The sequence below is a fragment of the Monodelphis domestica genome, chromosome 4, assembly GCF_027887165.1.
Source record: "Monodelphis domestica isolate mMonDom1 chromosome 4, mMonDom1.pri, whole genome shotgun sequence".
NCBI classification, from domain to species: Eukaryota; Metazoa; Chordata; class Mammalia; order Didelphimorphia; family Didelphidae; genus Monodelphis; species Monodelphis domestica.
The window spans coordinates 162,114,886-162,132,355 of NC_077230.1; the positions used below are offsets into that span (position 1 = coordinate 162,114,886).

The 17,470-nt window shown below is 35.4% G+C and overlaps 1 long non-coding RNA gene across 2 annotated transcripts in view; it reads right to left on the reverse strand.

Moving 5' to 3' along the window:
• LOC103101905 (uncharacterized) overlaps nt 1-17,470 on the reverse strand; it is a 71,088-nt gene that overhangs the window by 40,394 nt on the left and 13,224 nt on the right. For both annotated transcript variants that reach the window (XR_008911208.1, XR_467524.2), the window contains exon 2: nt 16,779-16,977. This is a non-coding gene — a long non-coding RNA (uncharacterized LOC103101905). The remainder of the gene's footprint in view (nt 1-16,778; nt 16,978-17,470) is intronic.

Sequence of the window (17,470 nt, forward strand, 5' to 3'; positions counted from 1 at the left end):
ATCATGATTAGGGAAAGTGAGGCAAAGGAAGCTATGCCAGGAAAAAAAAAAGGCCTATTACAGAGGCCAGTGAATCCAAACAAGAAAGAAAGGGAGGGAGGGAGGGAGACAGACAGACAGAAAGACAGACAGAGACAGAGAGAAGAGAAAGGAAGGAAGGAAGAAGGAAGGAAGGAAGGAAGGAAGGAAGGAAGGAAGGAAGGAAGGAAGGAAGGAAGGAAGGAAGGAAGGAAGGAAGGAAGGAAGGAAGGAAGGAAGGAAGGAAGGAAGGGAGAGAGAGAGAGAAAGAAAGTGTAAAAGAGAATGAGAGAGGGAGAAACAAATAAGATGACAAAGAAACAGAGGAGATTATGATAGAACTTTTTTACCAGGTCACTGCCACCCACTTTATAGAAAGGAGGTTCACACCTCTCTTCCACAGTACAACTATTTAAAGAATTGTTGAATCTATAAGATATCACTAAGGGTGGCAAAATTTTGATCCCCTCCAAATTCTTAACAAGACATATACTCAGACTCATTATTATGTCAGGACCTCAATATCTGTCATAAATGAACAATAAATATCCATAAAATAAATAAAACCTTTAAATTTTTCTTCAGTATACAACAAACAGTTCTTTAACAATAGTAACAAAGATAAAATTGTTGCTGATAATAATCCAGACAAAAAACTAATCCATAAAAATTTAAGAATACTATTTATATGCTGCCAACCCAAATACTTATAATCTCCAAGATTTGTGGAATAAAAAGCTTTCAAAATAGAATTTCCTAGCTGTAATCAGAATTTCCTTTTTCTCTCTACTAACTGCACATCCACTTCTCATCCCATAATGCCCATAGGGTGATCTGATCCAAGATTCAACAGCTCCCTTACTACTATCTAGATCCCTTAAAACCCCAGCATAAATAGAAAACCCAGTGTAACCAGCTGCTACTTATTTTAGATATTTCCTAGAGTTCCAGCATGGCAGAAGGCATCCAAGAAGGCTATACCAAATATTGTACACAATGCCACCTGTGCACTCAAGTCCTCCTTTGTCTCTAAGCTCTAAAATATTCTGTAGATGATGTTGGGAGTTGAAGTTGAAAGATCTTGGCAATGGAAATGGCCCAAGAAGTTGTTGGTAATATTTGGGAAGGTGGGGAGATAATGATGATGGTAGACGGATAGCTTACACATCATCTTTGATTACTAAAGACTCTTCAATCCTCTCTGCTACTAGGGAGTGATATTAATTGGATTGGACCTTTTTAATATATTTTTATCATTTTGAAGGTCTCCCTCCAACTGATCAACGCTATTTTGAGTTCTTTGAAATATTTGTCTACATATAAGATAGATGATAGATATACATAGATCAGAAAGCTGGAATATACTAGAAGTACAGTTCATACAGCATGTTATGTTTTCTGGAGTGATGACATTATATACCAGTGATGAAGTGTGAGCAATGAGCCCAAATTTTTCTGATGTTGGCTAGTTTGCCATTAAAATTATGGTTTCAGAGAGTGATTCATTCTTTTGGTTTGACATTGAGTTTATAGGCAATATATTCAACCTGAATGGATCTTTATCCAAAGATAAATATTTCTCAATAAATGAGACACAAGTTGATGTTCAGCTTACCAAGAGCTTAAATAAATACATGGAATCATCTAGACATTCATAGCAAAGAGGTACAAGAGGGGTGATTTATTTATCTCCCTGTACCTCCAAATTGGTCATTAATAGTTCAATAACTTGGAACCACATTTCTAGTGGAATGTTGCAAGAATCTCTCTTTAATCCAGTGCTGTTGAACATTTCTATTAATGAAATGAATAGATAAAAATTACTAATATATACATACATATATGTATTATGTACATATATATGTTGTTTCAAAGGTTTGTAAAGTGTTTTACAGATATAACAGGACTGAGCATAGAAACTCATGAACCTCTACCCTCTGGTAGAGTAGAAAAGACTTTGGAGAATAGTTATGTGTGAATCCTGGGATTGATTTCCCAGTGACCTTGGTAAGATGCACAGATATCATAGGATCATGGGATAACTAATCTAAAGCTAGAGGGATTCTATATAATCATAAAAGTTCCTGACTAAAGGTTAAACGATCAGTCAGGATCTAAATTCAGTTCTACTGACACCAAGTTTAAACTCTATAGTCAGTGCTCTTGACTCCTTGAGCAAGGACATTTTTAGAGAGAATGGAGATGCCTGAGGGAATACAGAAGCATAACCTTACCTTGCAATCTCTCCTTCTCTTGCAAAGTTGAATGGAGTAGCTTTCTTCTCCACCAAAAATACTTATCTCCCATGGCTATCATGAGGATCAAAGGAGAAATTGTTTGTAAAGTGCTTTTCACAGTGATTGGCTCTCAGTAGGACCTAGTAAAATGCTTATTCCCTTGCTTCCCCCTACTTAATACTTACTGAATCCCCATTTTATAGGCAGAGAAACTGAGGTTTGGGGGAGGTAATGACTTGCCCATTGCCACATATCTGGCAAGCATTTTAATTTTTAAAAATTATCTTAAACCCAGGTCTTCCTAATTCTAAATCTTGAACTCTATCCTCTATGCATATGTGAAGTTGCACTACTACTACCATCAAACTGAAGGCTGTTGTGTATATCTCTGACATAAGAAAAGAATAATACATTGTTTAACATTTAGGATGCAGAATAGATCATGAGAGGCTAGAACACTGGATCTCATAAAAAAGAATGAAATTTGATAACAATAAATGTAAAGTCTTGGACTATTTAAAAAATGAACTATATTGACTAACAATATACCAGTTAAATTTGCACTGGTTTTCTGCTCCCAGAGAAAAGTACTCAATGTCATATGGCATGGATCCATTTGACATTTAATTCCATTGTCCTTTGTTACACTAAATTAGATTAGATTCTGTATTTAAAAAAAAAACCCTCAACAATGTTTTTGCTGTTGTTATTATGAAAGCCTTTATTTTTATCTCGTTCAATGGACTTCAGCTAGAGATAATCCTGAAATTTATTTCTATCTTGTCATTAGAAGGACAGGATTAAATAAAGACAGCTATGTGGCATAGTGGATAGAGTGCTAAGTCTGGACTCAGGAGAACCTGAGCTCAACTTTTGCCTTCGACTCTTCCTAATAGGTGACTCTGGGCAAGTCATTTAAACTCTATCTGACTTATTTTCTTCAGCTATAAAATGGGGAAAATAATAGCATATACCTCCCAGAGTTGTTGTGAGGATCAAATGAGGTATTTGTCAAATGCTTAGCACAGTGACTGACACATAGTAGGCACTTAATAAATGTATGTTCTCTTCTTCAATATTCTTTGATGTTTAAAGTTATGTGAGTTATTTGCAGAACTTGTTAAAATAACTAGTAATTATAACTGATTAACAATATTGGGATGTTAGCTCATCTTCTGAAGATTCACTTAACATAAAGTATCTTGGTGAAGTATACCTATATAGCAGGTTTTGTGAAAAATAACTTGAGTTTTTAGAGATTTCAAGTTCAGTAGGAGTCAATGGTTTTTAAAGTGGCAGCTAGGGAGTGGGGAGGAAGGAGGGGAGAGAAAGAACATGAATCATGTATCCATGGAAGAATATTCTCAATTAATTAATTCATTTTAAAAATTTAAATTTAAAAAATGAAGTGACAGCTAAAAGACTAGTAGTGCCAAGGATTAAGGAGGTGATATTTTTAGTATGCTATCATCAGTCAAAAACAGTTATTTATCAAGTATCTGCCACATGCTGGACACTGGACATGCAAAGACAAAAACAAAGCAGTCTTAGTCCTCAAATGTTCTACATTCTACCAGAAGAGACAGCATGAACATACCAGTCATCATGAAAGTTGTATATAAGGATTCACAAAATGAAAATAAAATAAATACAAGTCAAATAAGCAGGGGGAAAGTAGTGGGAGAAGAAGGAGAAAAAGATAACACAAAACTTACAACTATAGGTGACAAAGGATGGTAGTATATCAAACAGAAAAGGAAGTTTGAAAATCGGTAAATTTGGGTTCTGTTTTGAAGATGTTTAAATGCTCATTATATATATTAAATGTCTAGTAGACAATTGATCACTCAGGACTGTGGCTCAGGTAAGAGACTAGAGCTAGATATATAGATCTAATCATTTGCATAGAAATGATAATTAAACCTATTGGAATTGATGAGATTAACAAAGGAAAGTATGTGTCTATATAAACCATAAACATAAAATATATAATACTACATATGTTTATTTTAAGTACTATATATAGCATATATTATATATGAGGCAATATGGGGAGTGGTTTTTTGGTAATATTGTGGGGCAGTTAGGTAGCACATTGAATAATATTCCCGACCTGGAATCAGGAAGACATTTTCCTGAGTTCAAATCTGACCTCGGGTACTTACTAGCTGAGTGACCCTAAGCACATCACTTAACTCTGTTTGTCTTAGTTCTTCATCTGAAAAATATTTGAAGGAATAAATTATTCAAGTATCTCTACCAAGAAATCCCCAAATGGGACCACAAAGAGTCAGAAATAACTGAACAACAAATAACATATATATACACATATACCACATACATGTAGAGCACATAGTTTATACATAACTATATATAGTATATGTACATATTTACACATATGCATGTATGCCATGTGTGCCTGTATATACTACATATACATATAGAATGTATATACTATAATACTATATAGCCTATATGTCATATATTATGATAATAGAGTTATATATATAAATATATTCATATATTTTCATTCATCAATTTCACCAGTTCCTATAGGTTTAATTAATGAGAGAGAGACATTAACAGAGACCGAGAAGGGCTAAGAAGGCTCAAGAAAATAGCCTTGGAGTACACCAAGAAGAAAGACCCTCTGTAGAACAGAGCTGGTGAAAAGGCTAAAGAAAGAGATGAATAGTGTCCTGCTTTGAATGTGTGAGTCAAACACACACATAATTACAGTTAGAGGGATTCTTTTTCTAAAAAGCAGGATAAAACATATAACAAATTGGGCTGGACTCTATAACCCAATTTTCTACTGTTTCTACAGCTTCGTATAGAAATGTCTACCCAGCAGTCTCACCCGAGGAAACAGAGAACCTATTAGAGCCCCCATTTCAGGACTGAAGGAGAAAGAACTTTGGGGATTTTATACTCAAAGACGCAGTGAAAGGGAAGAAGGAAAGAAATAAGTACCAACTTGCTTCTAGGAGATATGCAGTAGATAGAATGCCAAGCCTGGAGTCAGGAAGATTCATCTTCCTGAGTTCATATTTAATCTCCGACACCTTCTAGCTGAGTGATCCTGGGCAAGTCATTTAATTATGCCTCAGGTTTCTCATCTATAAAATGAGGAGGAGAAGGAGATGAGAAGCCACTCTAGCATCTTTACAAAGAAAATTCTAAATAGAGTCACAAGGAGTGAGACTCATCTGAAACAACTGAACAATAAGCAACTGTGCCATGCACTTTCAAACTCTCAGATAAATGACCAGAACCCAGCAGACAAACCTCCTCATATAGAACTTCTGTTCACCTTTAATTGCTTGTTTGGAGCACTTGAAATGCTGAACCATGCAGGACAACTCTGGCCACCCAATGACCAACCACAGAACAACGGCCATTGGGACCTCTAAACTCTTCCCTAGTTGGCTCAATGATGCCTTATTCAGATTGAGTGGGTGATGTCAGATTTCCTCTACTGGTAACCACTTTGTAGGATTCTTTGCTGGAACTTGACTCTCATTGAGAGTTTCCTCTTGTTTATACATATACGTATATGTATATGTGTGTATGTATACATATATATTTCTCTAACCTTTTTTTTTTAAGTCCCTTTTGTTGCACATTCAGATTTCCATTGTCTTAATGATTCAAAAATTCTGACAGAGGTACTCTGGTGAGGAATGTAGCCCCACTTTATCCGATCTCTTCCCTCAATCAGACTCCTTGTTTTATCCTATAATCATCTGATGGATGTCTGCACAACTCTCGGGTCTCCTCTAGCTTGTCCTTAGATGCCCTAGTGAGCCATAACCCCTGGCGGTGGCTGCTCAATTTTCCTCTGTGGGCAAGCTGCGCAAGTATCTCCACGGAGCTGAACCTAGCTAGATCTGTTCATTTCAGACAACTCCAGGAAAAAACATTTGCAACTTGTGAAACTTCTACAAAGCCCATCAGCTGAAAATGGGGAACATTTTTCCATATAACATCTCCTTACCATCATTTGTATTTTCAGGGGAGAGGGAGAGGAAAAATACATTTAGAAAATGAGTCACTTTGAGCTGACCTGTTGGTGATCTGAGTGCTTTACCATCATACCCCTCAAGCACTAATGGTTTTTCATAAACTGCTGATAGCATAGTCAAACGATTGTCTCCATGGGTGTTTTAATGACCAAGCTGAAGCACAGATTCCAGGAAAATGAGATTAATAAAGGAGTAGTCAGAGCACACTGATTAAAATGTCAATTTTAGAAATAAAACCAGGCTATATCAAAAGGCAGTGTGAAAAAAGTATGATAATCCCCAGCTTTCCCCCAATTTCCTTCTTTTTAGCTGGTTATCGGCTTCTCTCCCATTGTTTTTGGTGACTAGGGGAGCATCCAATGGTTGGGCAGTAGAAGAGAAGCAGTTTTAGCAAAGAGAACTGGTCATGCTTCCAAAGAGATAAGGAAAGTGAAACAAATTTCCTATAATAAAGCTATGAGTATTTTGAAATGCCAAAATAAATACAATTGTAGCAAGCATTTATATAAAGCTTTAAGATTTATTAAGCACTTTAAATGTTTTGTGTTATCTGATGCTCATAACAACCCGGTGAGGCAATGCTATTATTATCCCCATTTTACAGATGAGGAAACTGAAATCTTCAGATTGCAACTCGGATGGGCACGTCTCATTTGCTGGCAGAAGCAAGCTCACAAACTTCCTAAGTCTTAGAAATGTGATCACCTACCTGAAGAATAAATCAGGACGATGTGGGCTGACTGCTAATGTTTACAAGCTGATGAGATGCTGCATGATTTCCCTCAGGATACAGTCTTGAGTAAAGGACTGGCTGAATAACTAAAATCCCACCTCAGTGAATTAGTGGAGCAGGCTAATCCTCGCAAATGGCTTGGATTTAAGATATGATTGTGAGATTTTTTTTATCCAATTGCATAAATCTATGTATAGATCTCGATGCAGAGTTATAGACAGTGACACACATAACAGAAAAAGATATGAACCTTTTCATCTAGCAATTTTTATGTACATTTTAAATCACTGTTTAGTATATATCTTGCTCACTTAAGGCGGCATGCTAAAATGTAGGGTTGGTTATAATAAAATATAAAGTCAAACCATTAAATTACTGGCTCAATATTAAAAATGCTTTTCTTATTTAAATTTTTGCACAGTGAGACATGTGAATAAGTGAGACAATGATGGCCAGGGTCACTACTTATACAGTCTGGAAGGTGATAGCCTATAGGAGGCTGATTAGAAGGGTTTAGCATATTACTACTCACAGAATCATCTCCTTACATAATATGCATATGTCAATCACTGAACTCAAATATATGTTTTTCCCCTGGAATTGTATATTTTATTTCAATAAAGGGTATAAAAAGACTTGGAGTTATAAATATAAACACATCCACACCTAACACCAATTTTCAAAGATTGAAAGGGAGTTGTCATTTTAGAAATGTATTTTATTTCCCTATCTAGCTGGGGATTTTTTCTTTCCTGTGTTACTGTCAACATTCTATCTCCTCATTTCTAGTTCAAGGAAAATAGCATTTTATAGGATCTTTCAGAGAATACAGTGGCTTTCTTGCTCTCTCTTATTTCTTTACTTCTGGATTGCAGAATTTCATTGGATCCAAAATTTGTGTGGAATTGGCATGATCTTAGAGATCATTTATTATAACCTCCTTTTCATATGGGAAAACCAAGGTCAGGAGACTTGAAATGATTTGATCGATTTCATCCCTATAGATTCTATTTTCTCCAGCAGAGCCTATACATCCCCACTGAAGACCTTCATTGGTTATCATGTCTTTTCTAAAATAAAGACACAACTTATGGCCAACTTTCTGATATCAAAATGTTATGAGTGTAGAAAAGGAAATTCACACATAGTCAACACACACAGTCCCTGGGCTGTGTTCAAAGGCTTTCCACCTTGACTGAACCTACTAGAGCTTGTGATCTTTTGGCATAATCAATGTTTTGCTCTTTTTTATGCCCCCTGGTCTATGGGGCAGTACCTGGAACATAGTAAGCATTTCTTGCTGATTTGTTAAGAACAAAGAGCCACCTCTTCCTCTTCAAGTTGTAGGCTGAGAGTATGGTTTTAGGAAATAAAATACTTACATTTATATACAATTTACATTTAAACACAGCTATGTAGACACGAAAACCCTTTGCAAACATTATCTTGTTTGATTCTGATAATAACCCATCAGGCAGATACTATGTCTGTTATCCCCATTATATAGATGAAGATGTTGAACCTTCCAGATTTTAAATGACTTGCTCAAGGGTATATGGCTAGTAAGTGTGAGAGCAGGGACCAGAATCATGTGTTCTGCCTTTTGGACCACTTCTCTTTCTACTATATTATATATTGTTTCAGTGTTTTTACAGATACCCTTCCCAAGTCCCTCTGACTCTCCAGGATATACTAATGCATCTTCCCTTCACCTCCCCTCCTTCACTCAATTTTGATGAACAAAATTATTTGCATATCATCAGTCCCAATGAGGTTTCAATACCCATTTATTTGTTTTCTCTTAGACCATGTCTACACATAAAAAAAGAAATCAAAGTGATGTGATGGGGGTAAAAAACAAAAACCAAAAAAGTCAATCAGACTGGAATTCAGGAGGGGTTGTTCCAGGATAATGACTCTAATATGGATTGGTTATGTACCCATCTTGAGCAAACCACTTCATCTTTTTAAATAACGTGGCTATGTGGCACTGTGGTTAAGGATTTGGACCTATATTCAGAAAAGATTTTTATTCAGATTCTGACTTAAGACACTTACTAGCTGGGTGGCTCTCAGGCAAGTCACCTAACCTCTCTTGGCCAAATTTTTCACCTATAAAATAGAAATAATAACAGCATCTACTTCATAGGGCTAATACAAGGGTCAAATGAGAAAACCTGTGAGAAACACTTTACAAATCTGAAAGTGCTAAATAAATACCAGTTAGTTTTGTTAAAAACGTCAATTTCCACATATAAAAAATGAGATTGGTCTCAGTGACCACTAAGGTTGTTTTTTTTTCCCAGCTCTAAGATATAGTTTCCAGGTTCTCCTATTCCAACATTAGCACTAACTTGCCTTGTAGTTTTAGACAAGTTACTTAATGCTTTATGTTTTCTCCTCTGTCAAATGATAATAGTTAATGATACCAGACATACCAAAATCAAGGTTTATGGAAGGATCAATTGAGGTAACAGTTATGCAAGTCCTCTGCATAAAAAAAGTTTAAAGGGCTATATAAGTTAATGTGTTACACTATTATTATTGTATCAGGTGAGTAGAAGAGCATTTTATTAGGACTAAAAATTGTAAAACTTTTCTGGTTTCCCACAATAAGGCATGTATGGATAGCAAAGCTAGAAGATGAATGGAAACAATCTGCCTTACTATGCTTTTCATTGCTGTTCACCCAGTGATCAACAACAGGTGTTCTAGCATCTGTAATGTCCTTGTGTCTGCCTAACCATCAAACCTCATAGTCCTACCCACTGGACTTGTTGCAAGTCTCTCTGGGACTATTTTGAGAGACCAGATCCCCAAAGATCATCAGAGGTACCAAATCTTTTAAGTCAATGCTTTCTTAAAAAAAAATATATATATATATGTGTGTGTATATATATATATATGCATATATATATATACACACACACACACACACATATATATATATATATATATATATATATTTACATCTTTTTGTCAAATTATGCCTTCTCAAATGAGGGAAGGGAAGTGGGGAAGGAGTCACACCTGGGAATTTAAGTGGGAAGAAACAAATAAATCAAATTTTAAAATAAAAATAAATCATTATCTACTGAATCTCTTTGACTAGACACCATCCCTCCATCCTGAAGGCCAGACTAACTCAAACTAAACATTTTGAAGTGGACCATCTTGTTCCACCAATCCCTGATAATGAGAAAAAACAGATACCAGCCCTCAAGCATGTGTTCAAGGATTGGTTCCTGTCCTGTTTGTTTTGTCCTGCTATAAGTATCAGAGATACTTATACTACCTTACCCACCCTGACAGAGATGGTGAGAGGATTAATTAGATGCTTGTAAAACAGTTTGAGCTCCAGAGAGAAAGATGCTATATAAATGGCATTTGTTGTTGTACTGTTATTTACATGCACTCCATGAATTCCCTGGCAACATTCGCACCTTTGGATGTACATGTGGCATAATTTCCTAACCCTGATACAATATTAGTCATTTCAATTTAGGTGTCATTCACCAATTCACTTGGAACACTCCCTGCCTACATTGTTTCTCCTTAATATGATACAATTCTATGAGCTTGGGGAGCTTTCTTAGGGCAGTCCCTTTCTGTCTTCAGATCACCTTTGCCCAGCATTAAATGACATCAATCAGTGGTGTTACCTAAGGGTCTAAAATTAGTGTCTGGTCTTTTTTCCCCTTTAGAACGAACATAATTAATCACTAGTAAAACAATGTCAATCTGGCATTGAAAGCTAAGCAAATCCTGAAAAACATCAAATCATTCCTATTTCCACCTCCAACTATTCCTAAATCGCCTCCCAGCAGCTCAATATCTAAAAATACCACCATGGTGATATTGACAAACAGCATTATCAAGATGACAGGCATTTGGAATAACTGCCACAACTCAAAACAGAACCAACACACCCACAGATTCCACAAGGAATTGCTTAAGATCTGTTTTCATTCATATTTTTAAGGGAAAATATTAATTGAAAAAGATACCTACAGATAACAGATGAGGACAGACATCTTCGATACTTACCCAGAGTTACAAAATCCTGTTTTATATCTCTATCTCTATCTATATATCTCTATCTATATGTAAATATAGATATAATAATCTTCATTACCACACAAGCCAGGAATGTTGGACCCTCAAGTTAGAGAGCATATTATTCACATTAATTTTATTTCTTTTTTTTTCTCCATAGTGACATTAAAAAGCTGTTGAGATGTGGGATTATGAAGATAAAGACTTAACTGCACCCAAGAAAACATTTAAAATTACCACTGAAATGGTACACTACTTTCCCAACAATTGCTTTTATGTTGTGATGTGTTTGCTTGCTTTGTGATCCTCAAGAAAGTGATTGAAATGTATACTTTCATTTCTTAAATTTATGAATTTGAGGACATAAAAATAAATTAATGACTTAACTAAGAAATACTTTCATTAATTAATAATATACATATAATGAATAAAAATATTCCCCCCAAAGGATATTTGAACTCCTTTTTTCCCCCATTCCTTTATTATATGTGCTCTATAGGTAAACAACTGTTCTATATGACAAGATGTGCTTAAGTTATCCATTTAGCATAAAAAAGTGTGATAGTTGTTGGTTCTCATATGCTTTTCCTTGTGTTTTACCAGCAAGAATTAAAGGCATTCAAAATTCTAATTTTGCTTTTTCAGAAGAATATGTACATATTTTAATCCATTTCTGTATAAATGCAATAGCACCCTCTGGAGGTCTTGGACACTTTGCATAACTTCCATAAATCAATGTCTTTCTTTGTTAACTCCAGATACTTTTTGTTGAGCTAGACATTTAATATTTGATATTCTGATAATTATATTTGTCTCTTAAAATGATTAAACATTTTAGCTGTTATTCCTTTCTATCATGTATTCATTGTGATTTGTGTGGGCCGTCTCATTTGTAAAGTGATAATGTAATAACTAAGCATCACACAATACAGCTGTGCCCGATGATTACTCTATAACTTTCCTATTTTTTATCATGAGAAAATGTTTTCCAAACAAGAAATGACAACTTTCATTTCCTAAATCCTTTAATATCTGATCCTATGTTGACAAGAAGGAACTAATTTAAAACCCTTTGAAGATTCCTGATGCAAACAGTTACTTTCATTCTTCCAGTCTCTGGTCAACAAATATAGCTGTGGGCTTGCTGTGGTTAGGGAGCAGATCCATCAGGGTGGGAGAATTGTAGAAGGAGCGAAGGTCAAATAACATAGGAAAAAAAATACTATGAGTCATTGGAACATGTTCAGGCCCAAGAGTCCCTTCTATTGTGTCCCAATCATATAAATAAATGACCACATAATCATCCCCTTCTGTGCGGTAGCCTTGCATACAAGAGCTCCTTTTGAAGTCTCTGAGAGTCTCAAACAGAGGAGTTTAACCACTCACTAGAAGGAGATGAGAAGATGACTAATATGGGGTAACTGGACAAAATATGATTCTGTTCTTCACAGGGTTCAGGCTTGCCTGTCTTTACAGGTTGCCCTCAGTTGGGCAATAGAATAAAGCCTTTCTCCTGGGTCCATGACTTCCATAGAAGTTAGGCAGTAGGAAAACTACTGATTAGTTGGACAAAACCCAGTAGAAGCAGGTGTGTATGAGTGTGCATGTTTGTGTATTTATGTGTTTGTGTGTGAGGGAGAGACAGAGATACAGAAAAAAAACAGGGAACATTGAGTGTTGAATGTGTCTTTTTTTGGCATTCTGGGAGAGTAGGGAAGTGAGAAACCACTAGGAAAGCTTTTCTGAAGACAAAGAACCAATCTGGAATAATTCCTTCCTCATCTAATTATTGCTAATTAAAATAACTCCCCAGCCCCAAAACTGCTCTGGATAAAAGATAAACCCTTTTTGTAGTTCAATTCCTATTCTGACTTTAACAAATTAAAAAAAAATCCAAGACTCTTTAAGAGAATGAAAGTTCACAAATAACAAAAGAAGTTACAGTTCAGGCATCTCAAATCAAATTGGGATCTGCAGCTAGGGGCTTATACAGTGAGTCAGGAGAGCTCACAGGAATGAGCTGGCTGGCTGTCCCATCCAAACAAGGCTGTTTGATCACTTTTAACCATTTCCTGTGATTAAAGCATTGTGGCTCAAGAAGCTGACCACAACTTGTGAAATCAAATATTCTCACTTTTTTCTGTTGCCACTAATTTGCTCGAGTTGCTTAAAGTAATTGCCCAAACCCATCAATCTCACTTCTGCCAAGTATAAGTGATTGATGAAGTTCTTAACCTGGAAGTCCATGAACTTAATTTCTTTTTTTAGTTTTTGGTAATTTCAATTTTTGGTATTTCAACGTAATGGGTTTCCTTTGTAATCTTATATATTTTATTTTATGCATTAAAATATTAAGAAGGGATACATAGATTCCACTATACTTCATTAGGGGTCCATGATGCAAAAAAGGATTAAGAAATCCTGATTAGTAAAAGGATCTTAATCCAGTTCTCCTTGATTGCTAGCCACCATACCACACTTCCTCTCAAATAAATTAGTCCATCACTGATTTTACCACAATCTTTTCATTTTCAGCAACCTGTGAGCATCCAAGTAAATAACTAGTACCTTCTTTCTTAGCCCTAAACTGGACACATAGGATATATTTAGTGGTAAGCTTATTCCATGTTATAGTCTGACGAGACTGCCACTGGACCAAGAAAAATGTTTCCAGTATAACTATTAATATTTGTTGACATCTCAGGGTCTTGATCATGACTGTAGAATTTATAATACAAAATAGATGGTCTGTCAGACATCGGAGGTCAGAAGCTAAAAAGAGGAAACAAGTTAAAAAGGAAAATACAGGTAAGTTGGAAGTCCACAGTTAGCTATATTTATTGAAGAGAAGTTTTGTTACTATCCTTTAATAGACGTGAATTTTCAATAGAATCACTTAATGTAAATAAATTAGATGGGAAATGCTGGAACCCACAGGTAGAATGGAAAGAATGTTGGCCCGAGAATAAGGAACCCAAATACTCAAGTTTTTGTCCAGGTTTTGTGGGACACCGAGCAAGTTTCTTATCTACTGTGTGCCTCAGAAGCATAGAAACTTAAGCATTCAAAGGCACCTCAGAGGCTATAGGGTATAATCTGAGTAGGCATCCCTTTTATAACAGTCCTGAGGAGTGACCAGACATAACCACACACCACTTGAAGACCTATAGCCATAAGAAACCAGAGATGTGCTGGAGCCAGCTCTAATCCACTTTACAGAGCAGTTTTCAAATTTATTTTTATAACAACAATTTATACTAAAGAAATGTGAAATCCCTACAAATGAGGGTTTGATTTATTGTTTTATTTATTGTCTCAGCTTAAAAAGTGTTACCCATGCAGGTTAAACTTAAAAGTGTCTAGGGTTCATTTCCCAACCCCCCTCGTCCAATAATTTAAAATTTATCTGCATATGCCTGTGTTGCTCTAGAAACATCTCCTGATTTGGAAAGTGTAGTAGAAGGCTCAGAGAATGATGTCACCAGAATACCAGGATCCTGGTAATTAGAGGCATACTACTACCACCACCACCACCACCACCACCACCACTACTACTACTACTACTACTACTACTACTACTACTACTACTACTACTACTACTACTATTAATTTTAAGAGTCACTAAGTTCCTTTGAGCCTCACAACACCCCTGCAAAGAACATGTTACCACTTAAAGCAGCCCTTTCCATTTCTGGACAACTCTATTATTTATAAGTCATTTATTCTTCACATTGAACTAAAATCTTCCTCTTGGAAGCTTCCACCCATTCTCTGAGGTCAAACAGAAAAGCTAGCTACTTTTGCAGGAGTGGGGTTTCTTCAAATACTTAAAGGCAGTTGTCATATGCCTTTGACCCCTGATTTATCTTTCCTGGACCCTGAAAATCTTGGTTGCTCTGTTATTGATAAATACCAATTTATTTACATCTGTAAATGCAGCATATGGAAAAGAATAATTTCAATGTAGGGATTGTCTCCTGTTCTGGATGTTGTATCTTTGTTCATTCAGCCTAAGATCACAGTTTGTCTGTTTTTGTTTTTGGTTGCCACAACCTTAAATTAACTTATATTCATCTTTTAGTGCACTAAAACTTCTCTTCTCTCTGTTCCTCTCCTGTCTTCCCCAAGACCTGCTGTATCCTCTATCTTAGACTTGTGCAATTGGGTTCTTTTAGTCCATAATAATCATATTAGTATGTTTTAATAATTAATGCATTAATAATAATTAATATTTTTCTTGTCAAATAGTAGTCTATTGAGCTCTTTCATCATTCTGACTATTGTTTATCCAAAGTGTTAGTTATCCTGTCTAGATTGGGTAAATGTATATCTTCCTCTAAATCATTGATAAAAAAATAATGAACAGAATAAAATGAAAGATATGGCCCTCTGAAATTCGTGATATCCTTTCAAATTGTCACTGCTCTCATTAGCTATTGCTGTTTAGATTCTGTCTTTTATCTGCTCCAAATTCTAACTCTCCCATGACCTAGATGATGTCTCCGTATATTTTTTCCTTTTTAAAAATTCAATTTTTTTTACATTTTCCAGATTACACATTGATACAATTTTTAATATTTGTTTCTGACATTTTATAATTTATATTCTCACCCTCCCACTCTCACCCTCCAAGAAAGCAGGTAATATGATATAGGTTGTACATATATTATCATATAATACATATTCTATATTTGTCATGTTGTGAAACAAGATGCATATTGCTTACAACAGAGAAAAATTCAAAGAGGAAATAAAGTGAAGAATGGTATGTTTCAGTCTGCTTTTGGACTCCATCTGTTCCTTTATGGCAGTGGATATCCTTTTTTTGTAATGAGTCCTTTGGAGTTGTCCTGGATCATGTATATTTTTCTATAAAAATGACATGAAAAATTCCTTTGCTCTTCACTAAGATCTAGGTATTCTCCATCTAAAGCATGCCCTTGCCCTAGTTATAAAGGAATGTTGCCCCCCCCAATTGAAACTATACTATCAAGTTCCAGTTTTACTGAATAAATGCTGATTTAGTATTATACAGTAGAAAGAATGATGAACTTGGAGTCATTACAATCTGTGTGACCTTAGGCAAATTTTTTCTCCTCTATGGACTTCAGCTTCCACATTTGTAAAAATGAGGACGTTGAATTGAATGATCACTATGGCACCTTCTAACTTGACTTCGAATCAGGAAGATCAAAGTTCAAAGCCATGTTAGACACTTATTGCTGTGTGAACCTATGTGATAACTTAACCTGTGTCTGCCACAGTGTCCTCAGCTGTAAAATAGGGATAATAATAATATCACCTACCTGCAGGGATGTAAAGATCAATAAATATCATTTAAAGTCCTTAGCAAACTGTAAAACATTATATAAATACTATAACAATATTATCATTTGATAAATTTTTAAGAAGGCATACTCAAAATGAACAGAGAACACTATTTTATACTTTTGTTCTTTGGCATAATTAAAGTTATACTTTGAAAAACTCATCCTCTTTTTTTTTGGAAAGGAAAAAGAATATTTGTTTATCTCTAGCCCTTGAGGACTTCTACACATTTTTTCATTCACATTCACCAATTAAACTCATGGTGGTTTGGAATTTGAAGTCATTAGGTTTCTTTTAGATATCCTGGAGAGTAATTCATTTGGCATGTGATTTGATTTCATCGATGACAGTAAATTGCTCTCTTGCTACCTTCTCACTTACCTCAGGCATCAGCTTGCTTATTATCCTTTTTTTGTTTTGTTTTGTTTTACTCTTCAGAGTTAACAGATTGTTTCTTTTGGTAGAGAAATGGAAGCAATGTCAACATGAGTTGTTCTGTTGTGTTCCTATCCTTAGGTGGGATTGCAAGATTTATAAGGGGAAGAACTTTTGAAGTCCAATTTCTCCAGGAAGCTGAGACCTAGAGAGAGAAGAAAATCAATTCATTATTACATAGGGAGAACCTAGATCCTTTTTATTTAAAGTCAGAGTCCCTTTCACTATATTATGCTGTGTGGTTTCTTCTTTAATCTTCTTGGGCCCAACATTACATAAAAAGCACATTACTTTTATCCTAAGCATATCCCTTGGGTCAGGATTTACTTGTGATATTAAGGATAAACAATTATGAAATGTTATCACTCTCTGACTCATAGACCCCAAAATGTGGAAAATCATGCATTCTACCTGCTACCTGTATCCCCAAAGCCTCAGTGCACATTTAAACTTAGTTTAAGTAAATTTAAGTCTTGGTATCTGAAAATTGCACCAAGACTTTTGGGATACTTTCATATTAAGATTAATTCTCTACTTCATTAATGAAGTTCACCAAATTATAGATTAAAGTTTTATTCAAGATAGAAAAAAATAGAAATTCTAGAATGAATAACTATTGTTTCCAAGTATGTAAGCCC